We start from the raw sequence: 9905 nt of genomic DNA on the forward strand, positions 1-9905 counted from the left end.
AATAGAAGGAAATAATAGAATGGGAAAGACTAGAGACCTCTTCAAGAAAATTAGAGATACCAAGGGAACATTTCATGCAAAGATGGGCACAATAAAGGACAAAAATGGTGTGGACCTAACAGAAGCAGAAGATATTAAGAAGAGGTGGCAACAATACACAGAAGAACTGTACAAAAAAGGTCTTCATGACCCAGATAACCACGATGGTGTGATCACTCACCTAGAGCCAGACATCCTGGAATGCGAAGTCAAGTGGGCCTTAGGAAGCATCACTACGAACAAAGCTGGTAGAGGTGATGGAATTCCAGTTCAGCTATTTCAAATCCTTAAAAAAAGATGCTATGAAAGTGCTGCACTCAATATGCCAGCAAATTTGGAAAACTCAGCAGTGGCCACAGGACTGGAAAAGGTCAGTTTTCATTCCAATCCCAAAGAAAGGCAATGCCAAAGAATGTTCAAACTACCACACAATTGCACTCATCTCACACACTAGCAAAGTAATGCTTAAAATTCTCCAAGCCAGGCTTCAACAGTACATGAACCATGAAATTTCAGATGTTCAAGCTGGATTTAGAAAAAGCAGAGGAACCAAAAATCAAATTGCCAACATCTGTTGGATCATTGAAAAAGTAAGAGAGTTCCAGAAAAACTTCTGCTTTATTGACAATGCCAGAGCCCTTGACTGTGTGGATCACAATAAACTGTGGAAAATTCTGAAAGAGATGGGAATACCAGACCACCTGACCTGCCTCTTGAGAAACCCGTATGCAGGTCAGGAAGCAACAGTTAGAACTGGACATGAAACAACAGACTGGTTCCAAATAGGGAAAGGAGTATGTCAAGTATATTATCACCCTGTTTATTTAACGTATATGCAGAGTACATCATGAGAAATGCTGGAATGGATGAAGCACAAGCTGGAATCAAGATTTCTGGGAGAAATATCAATAATCTCAGATATGCAGATGACACCACCCTTATGGCAGAAAGTGAAGCGGAACTAAAAAGCCTCTTGATGAAAGTGAAAGAGGAGAGTAAAAAAGTTGGCTTAAAACTCAATATTCAGAAAACTAAGATCATGGCATCCGGTCCCATTACTTCATGGCAAATAGACAGGGAAACAATGGAAACAGTGAGACTTTATTTTGGGGGGCTCAAAAATCACTGCAGATGGTGACTGCAGCCATGAAATTAATGAAAATGAAATGAAATGAAAATGAAGACGCTTGCTCCTTGGAAGAAAAGCTATGACCAACCTAGCCAGCATATTAAAAAGCAGAGACATTACTTTGCCAACAAAGGTCTGTCTAGTCAAAGCTATGGCTTTTCCAGTAGTCATGTACTGATGTGAGAGTTGGACTATAAAGAAAGCTGAGCACCAAAGAACTGATGCTTTTGAAATGTGGTGTTGGAGAAGACTCTTGAGAGTCCCTTGGACTGCAAGGAGATCCAACCAGTCCATCCTAAAGGAAATCAGCCCTGAATATTCATTGGAAGGACTGATGCTATAGCTGAAACTCCAATACTTTGGCCACCTGATGAGAAGAACTGACTCATTGGAAAAGACTCTGATGCTGGGAAAGATTGAAGGTGGAGGAGAAGGGGACGACAGAGGATGAGATGGTTGGATGGCATTACTGACTCGATGGACATGAGTTTGAGTAAGGTCTGGGAGTTGGTAATAGACAGGGAAGCCTAGTGTGCTGCAGTCCATCAGGTCGCAAAGAGTGGGACATGACTGAACGACTGAACTGAACTGATATGTTTAGTTTTATAATTGTGAAGGAGAGCCAAAAGGAAACCAAATGCAATAAAAGTACATTTCTCTCAAATTAATACAAAGTGGCACTTTACAAAATGCTTTTTTTTTTCCTTTAAAGTATTAGCAGTATGGCATTTACTGGCATCAAATAAACAAAAAAAATTAAAATAATGTCTTACATTAGAATGGTTATCAGCTAGAAGCTTCTGAATCCTCTTTTAATCAGTTCTATCCTGACACTTGATTGAATTTTTAATAGTAAGTGCCTGTGCATTTATCAGCATTTAATTTCTCTCCACTGGCCTGGCTATGTAAGATGGAATAGAAAGTAGGAGGTACTGCTCTCTCTCAGTGAAGCCTTTCCCAGCTCCATCAGCCAGGCCTGAACTCTTCTTAGTGGGCTTGCTGTTAATGAATATCACTGTGGCTCCTTCTCAGTCTAGACTGCTCTCCATTAGAGCAACTAGAGCTAAAATTGTCAAAAGCAACAAAAAAATTTAGAAGCACAGCACACTCCATCTATAAACACACTCTAAGGCTTCAATATAATAACTCCCATTTATCAAACACCATGTTGACTCTTTATAACATAGTATAATGTTCGTAACCATCCCATGGAGTAAGTATTATTATTATCCTCATTTTACAAATAAGGAAACTGAGCCACAGAGAGCTTGAGCAACCACCCAAAGTCATGCATCCAGTAAATGATAGAGCCAAGATTTAAACCAGACCTGTCTAAATGCAGAGGCAAGGCTTATGATGGTACAGTACACTTGCCTTCCATTAGTAATTATTCATTTACATATCTTCCTCTCCCACTGTGCTATAAGCTCCCTCTGGGTTTGTGCCACCAGAACCTAGCATAATGCTTTGCACAGTGGTTCATTCATTCCTTCAAAACAGATCTATTGAGTGTGTACTATATACTAAACACTGATTGTAGGACTAGACTGTACATCAGTGAACAAGGCAGTAAGACCCCTGGCCTGATGGAGCTTACACTCAGGTGAAGGAGACAGGCAAGTAAAAAACCAAGATTTTTCTATGAAGAAAATACAGCAAGAAAATGGAACTAACAGTAGCTTGGGGTGGAGGTGGGCAGTGCTTTATGAGACTAAGGTAGGTGGTCAGGGAAGGCTTCTCTACGTAGGTGATGATTCATTTGAGCTGCAACTTAAATGATGAGAAAGAGCCAACCATGATAAGAGCCAGAAGAAGCATGTTTCAGGCAGATGACCTAGGATGTATAGGAGCCAGGAGCTAAGAAAGTGTTTTGCCCATTAAAGGACAGAAAAGAGGGCTAGGGTGGGCAGAGCACAGGAAGCAAAGGGGTGACTGATAGATTGTGCAGGCCCTGCGCACCTCTGGTCGTACCTACACTTAGGGTTGGGACTGCTGCCCCCTATTGATTTATAAAAAGAGCCAGGCTGGAAGAAACACATTTATGAAGGGGGATATTCAGGCCAGATCCCTGGGCTCAGGAAGGAAAGCATGGGTCTTCCCTGCACCTGCTTCCTCTGTTCCCTGGGAATGCCTATCTCTGTAGCCTCCTCCCACTTTTTACCCTCCTTCTGCCTCCTCCTCCACACACATCTCTAAACAATTTAAGCATGCAAGCCATATCCTTCAGCTCCTCCTGACACCATGAGACAACCAAGCTGTGCCTGAGCCTCTAATGCTGAAACCCTGGAGTCAAATAAGAGGGAGTGATGGTGGCAGGGCGGCCGCCACATCCCGGCCTGAGCTCACAGCTCTAGGGCTTCTTCTGCTTGACTCCTGGAGAGATTCAGACCATTTTAGTTTGGTTAAAACATCAGTCTAGAGGGTGTGCTTCCTAACTACTATGGCGAGCAGGAAGGAAAGCAAGACTCAGAGAAAGCAAACACTAGGGACAAGAATTACTAGCACGGCCTCTGCACCAAGAGCAGACAGGCTGGATGGGGCTCCTAGCACAAACATGCCCAGGTCTCATAGCACAGAGGGAAACGTTTTCCTCTCTTGAAAGCCAGGTCCAACACTTCTTACTCCCTACTGCCCCACTGTGGAGAAATGCTTTCAGGAAAGCAAATAAATATATTTGTTGCGGTAGTCTCTGGTTTTGGGTTTCTAGCAGCCCCCATTTTCCATTTCCTCCAACACCTGTCTAGCTCAGAGAAAAGGATTTCTGACGGATGTATAATAGCATCGTCTTCACCTCTCACTGTTAAAATTTAAGGCCAATAAAATAAATGAAACATTTTAGAAAAAGAGCAAAATATTGCATAAGAAAATAGGAGGAAGGAAATAATAAAGATAAAAACAAAAAATTAATTAGAGGATGTAAAAACAGTGGAATTAATAAGTAAATTCAAGAGCTGGTTGCTTGAAAGGGCTAATAAAGTAGATGAACCTCTGACAAACCTATGTAAGAAAAACATACACATAAAATTAAAAATGAGAGATGGAATATAACAACCAGGATAAACAATATTATTTAATTGTAAAGAAATGCTATCCACAATTGTATGCTAATACATTTTTCTTCAAAATATAAAATACTAAAATTCATACTGCTGCTGAAAGGGAAGTCGCTTTAGTCGTATCTGACTCTGTGCGACCCCATAGATGGCAGCCCACCAGGCTCCCCCATCCCTGGGTTCTCCAGGCAAGAACACTGGAGTAGGTTGCCATTTCCTTCTCCAATGCATGAAAGTGAAAAGTGAAAGTGAAATCACTCAGTCGTGTCCAACTCTTAGCGACCCCATGGACTGTAGCCTACCAGGCTCCTCCATCCACGGGATTTCCCAGGCAAGAGTACTGGAGTGGGGTGCCATTGCCTTCTCCAAAATTCATACTACAAGTAGAAAATTTGAATAAATTAATAATTGAGGAATAAATCGAGAAACTGTCACCACATAAAGTTGTTAAAACTAATAAATAAGTATTTTCAAATTTCCAAGAAAGTATAGAAAAAGTTAGGAAATACCTAATTTGTTCCATGATAAACAAATCTAGCCCTGATCCCAAAACCTGACAAAGATAAAATAAAACACGAAAATCAGAGACCCGTATAAACTCTGAATATAAGGAAAAAATCTTGAAGATCCTAGCAGTCATGATTTAGCAAAACTTAAATCCCATGGATGGAGGAGCCTGGTAGGCTGAAGTCCATGGGGTCGCGAAGAGTCGGACACCACTGAGCGACTTCCCTTTCACTTTCACACACTGGAGAAGGCAATGGCAACCCACAATCATAAAGGACTGATTGTAGGAAAGCAACAATGGTTGAGACTAACACAGTCTATTAGTATAAGACTATCTATATAAAAAGCCTCTTGATGAAAGTGAAAGAGGAGAGTGAAAAAGTTGGCTTAAAGCTCAACATTCAGAAAACAAAGATCATGGCAACTGGTCCCATCACTTCATAGGAAATAGATGGGGAAACAGTGGAAACAGTGTCAGACTTTATATTGGGGGGCTCCAAAATCACTGCAGATGGTGATTGCAGCCATGAAATTAAATGACGCTTACTCCTTGGAAGGAAAGTTATGACCAACCTAGACAGCATATTCAAAAGCAGAGACATTACTTTGCCAACAAAGGTCCGTCTAGTCAAGGCTATGGTTTTTCCAGTGGTCATGTATGGATGTGAGAGTTGGACTGTGAAGAAGGCTGAGCGCCGAAGAATTGATGCTTTTGAACTGTGGTGTTGGAGAAGACTCTTGAGAGTCCCTTGGACTGCAAGGAGATCCAACCAGTCCATTCTGAAGGAGATCAGCCCTGGGATTTCTTTGGAAGGAATGATGCTAAAGCTGAAACTCCAATACTTTGGCCACCTCATGCGAAGAGTTGACTCGTTGGAAAAGACTCTGATGCTGGGAGGGATTGGTGGCAGGAGGAGAAGGGGACGACAGAGGATGAGATGGCTGGATGGGATCACTGATTCTATGGACGTGAGTTTGAGTGAATTCTGGGAGTTGGTGATGGACAAGGAGGCCTGGCGTGCTGCAATTCATGGGGTCGCAAAGAGTCAGACACGACTGAGCGACTGAACTGAACTGATATAGGTCTGGTGGCCCAGTGGTAAAGAATCTGCCTGCAATGCAGGAGACTCGGGTTCAGTCCCTGGGTCAGGAAGATTCCCTAGAGAAGGAAATGGCAACCCAATCTAGTATTCTTGCCTGGGAAATCCCATGGACAGAGGAGCCTGGTGTACAGTCCATGGGGTCATAAAAGAGTCGGACATGACTTGGCAACTAAACAACAACAAATAGGTTAAATCAGTGCTTGCCAACTTTTTTCATAGCATAGATAGAAAATAAAAATATTTGTATGGGTCATTGGGGTATGCAGATGAGGCTGTTCCTAGCTGGAGGAGAAGAGAAGGGGTCTCTGGCTGTCCCAAATCACTGGTCATCTTGAGAGTCAAGAGGATGGATATATTGGTACATCCATAACCAAGGGTGCTATTCACAGTATTTATCAAGTAATAAAGTACAAGAATTGACCAATCAGAATGTACTTGGATTCTGGGTGGGAGCATTAAATCTGGGTGCTTGGGGTGTCATACTGTAGCAGGTGTTACTCCTTTAGCTGGTAAATTCCCAGGAGGTCTGGGCTGGGGTGAGTTCCAGGAAACAGCTGGGTCAGTGAGTGAGTGCTCAGGGTGTTTAAGGCAACAGTGATTGACTATGGAAGTATTTCAATATTTTAAATGATCCAGTTGTTTTAGTGAGGACCAGTTGAATATAAGCTCTGTCTGCAACCCAGACCCAATGCATCATGTGAATCACTTGGGAAGGTCTGGATTAACCTGCACTCTTAGTCTGTTTTAGGACTTACCACCCTGTATTGTAATGGTTGGCATCTTGTCCTTATGACTAGTCTGTGATACTATTCATCTTTGTCTCTCCAGCACCCTCATATAGTGCCTGACACAGAGTAGAACCTTAATAAGTATTTGCCAGATGGATCAAGATTTAATTCCAAGAGAAAACCAAAAGAGCAAATAATAATATTTAATATGCATTCTGTAAAATTAGGAATAGAATGATGAATATGCTAAGGATATATTTGAAAATGATAAGATGACAAAGACCATCTACTTTATTTTTAAATATTTATTTATTTGACTGCACTGGTTCTCAGGTGCAGTATGTAGGATCTTTAGTTGTGGCATATGGGATCTATTTCCCTACACTGGGTGCACAGTCTTAACCACTGGAACACCAGGGAAGTCCCAGAACATCTATTTTAAACATGAAGCATAATAATATTTATTGAAAATTATTAACAGTATTTCCTTTTTTAAAAAAACAAGAAAAAGATATCTTCTATCATTTTCAATATTATTTTAGAACTTTTGATCAATTCAATAAAATATAAAAAAGAAATAAAATACAAGTATTAAATAAATTATGATGGAAAATACAAAATATAAGGAATCTAAGAATAAACAAGAGAGGGACTTCCTCAGCAGTCCAGTGGTTAGAACCTCACCTTCCAATGCAGGGGGTACAGGTTCAATATCTAGTCAGAGAACCAAGATTCCACATGCCTTGCAGCCAAAATATATATATATAACTCTATACTTTAAACAGGGTTGAAGAAGACATATATATATATAACAGAAGCAATATTGTGACAAAGTCAACAAAGACTTTTAAAAATGGCCCACATAAAAAATTAAAAAAAAAAAAAAGAATACACAAGACGGTACCCATCTTGTGGAAACAGTTGTGGATCAAGGATAAAATGGGGTTCTGAAAAGCAAGTCTTTTTGTAAAGTACAATGATCTGGTGTCTATTATTCTCTGTGTTTATTGATCTATTGTTATTCCCTAGCCTTTAGAACAATTTTGTTAAATGTTCCAGCCTTATTTCAACTATGCTAGAAAGTATTCAGGTAAAGTTAATGTAGCCACATTTAGACCAAAATGCTCATGGGGGAGCAGAATCTCTTCTTTCATAGACAGGCAGTCATAGGTTGTGGGTAATTATGTAGGTAATTGAGTGCTTGAACTAGGCACTGCTTTACATAATCTCATTATATTTATTTATTTACGCCTTGAGACCTTGGTTCCCCAACCAGAGATTGAACCCCAGCCTTCAGTGAAAAGCATGAAGTCCTAACCACTAGACCACCAGGGAATTCACACATAATCTCATTTAAACCTCTCCACAAACCAAGGAGGTGGATACTTCTTAAACCTCAATTTACAGATGAGAAAACTAAAACTCAGAAAAGTGTAGTGATGCACCCAAAATTATACAGCAAGGAAAATGGCAGAACTTCAAACTTCTGTCCAACTTCAAACGCCTGTTCTTTACTGCTACCTATTTCAAAAGACCCCTAGGGAAAGACAATTTGTTGAGGACAAGAGTTAAGGGTTCTAGGCTTAATTTAATTAACGAAGGTAGATGTTTTCCTTTTATGAGATATAAAAGATGAATTAAATAAATAGAACACATGCTATGTTCATAGATGGAAACCCTAAATGTTATAAGGATATAAATTCTTGAATCAGTTGTTATTTTTAAGTGCCACATACTGGAGTAAAAGTAACTCCAGAGATGGACAGAATCTAGATAGCTTATGAAAGGAGAGTCTTTGGATGTATTTATTAATATATTTTACTTGATGCCCTTAAGAGAGATACCTCGAAGTCCACTGGGGTGTCTTCTTCAACCCTGTTTAAAGTATAGAGTTCTATAGCTCTAGTTTCTCCCCTGGTAACTTCATGCCAGACATTCTCAGAACACAAGAAGACCCTTGTACTTGGCCATTATTAAGACCCTCACCCACTTTTAGCTCCCTCCTTCCTAACAGACAGGAATGTAATCTAAAGACTCTTGCGTGTTTTGATTTTGCTTTCTCCATCTTTTCTCAAGACTTCTCCTCAAGACTTATTTTCCCCTTTTATAATCAGTTCAACATTCCTACTTTTTTGTTTTGCTTTATAAGCTTGTTGCTTTTATATGAATGAATAGAAGCTCATTAAATCATCCAAGATTGAGGTGCTTCAAGAGTGGAAGGGGTTCACAAATAAAACACTTAGACCATTAAAAGCATGGACCAGCCCAGTGATCCTGGATTTAACCCTGGCATTAGTTCAGAAATACAGAGATCCAACTGTTCTCCACTGGGCACTCTGAAGGAAAAAATAAGCAAAAGTAATCTTCACTCAAAGAGGACCCGCAAAGCATCCCATATCACAAAATAAATCCTCATACACTAAACACAGATTAGTAATAACTAAAGAAACAAAAATGAGCTTGGGATGATGTCAAAATCCTGCTCTGATTCCACATAGTCTGGGAAAGACTGTGTAAGTGTAATAGTTGAGAGAATAGACTCAAGACCAAACTGTTGAGACTAGAATCCTGACTCTGCCACTTACTACCTGGATAACTTTAGCTAAGTCCCTTCACCTCTTTTTTTTTGTAAAATGAAGTAGTGAAAATAATTACCTCAGAGAATTGCTGTGAGGATTAAATGAGATAACATGTATAAGGCAACTGTTAACACTGTTGACAATTACATACATTAATAAACTCTGCCTCCTCTGCCAGAACCCCAAGATGACTTCTCTCGTGTTTTCCTGCACTGATCCAATTGCTTACCCTTTTGTCACAGGCAGCTTTACTGTTGATTCCCTCCCCTCTTCTTTGACTTCTCTTACTGCCTCTTCAAACATCCCTCCCTGCCAAATGCCCTTTTGCAAGCTGCTCTTAAAGCTCCAGAGTGTCAAGGCTCAGTACTCTCTCAATCCCAAGACCCAAGACTGCTTTCTCTTCCAGGGATTCTAGCCCTATTAATGAAAAATAGCCAAATATAGAGCATAGGGTTTGTCCTGTGGAGATTTGCAGATGTAAAATAACAGCTGTTCTACCACAACTGTTGTTTTTGAGAAATTCAAACTGCTCAGATTAGACCCATGCCAAAAGAAATTCTTTCACCACTGAGCATGCCCTAATTAATTTCGAGGCCAAGTCTAACTTCCTCAGTGACGGGGAGATTTCTACAAACCTTCATTTACCTTACTTTGGACTTTTTTGCCATCTTCCCTCAAACTTCCCATGTCCCCATGCCAGCTACCACTACATACCAATGCCATCTGTTCTTCAGTCCCTCCCATAAAGGCTTTTAATATTTGCCTTT

Source organism: Bubalus kerabau, chromosome X, assembly GCF_029407905.1.
Source record: "Bubalus kerabau isolate K-KA32 ecotype Philippines breed swamp buffalo chromosome X, PCC_UOA_SB_1v2, whole genome shotgun sequence".
Lineage (NCBI taxonomy): Eukaryota > Metazoa > Chordata > Mammalia > Artiodactyla > Bovidae > Bubalus > Bubalus kerabau.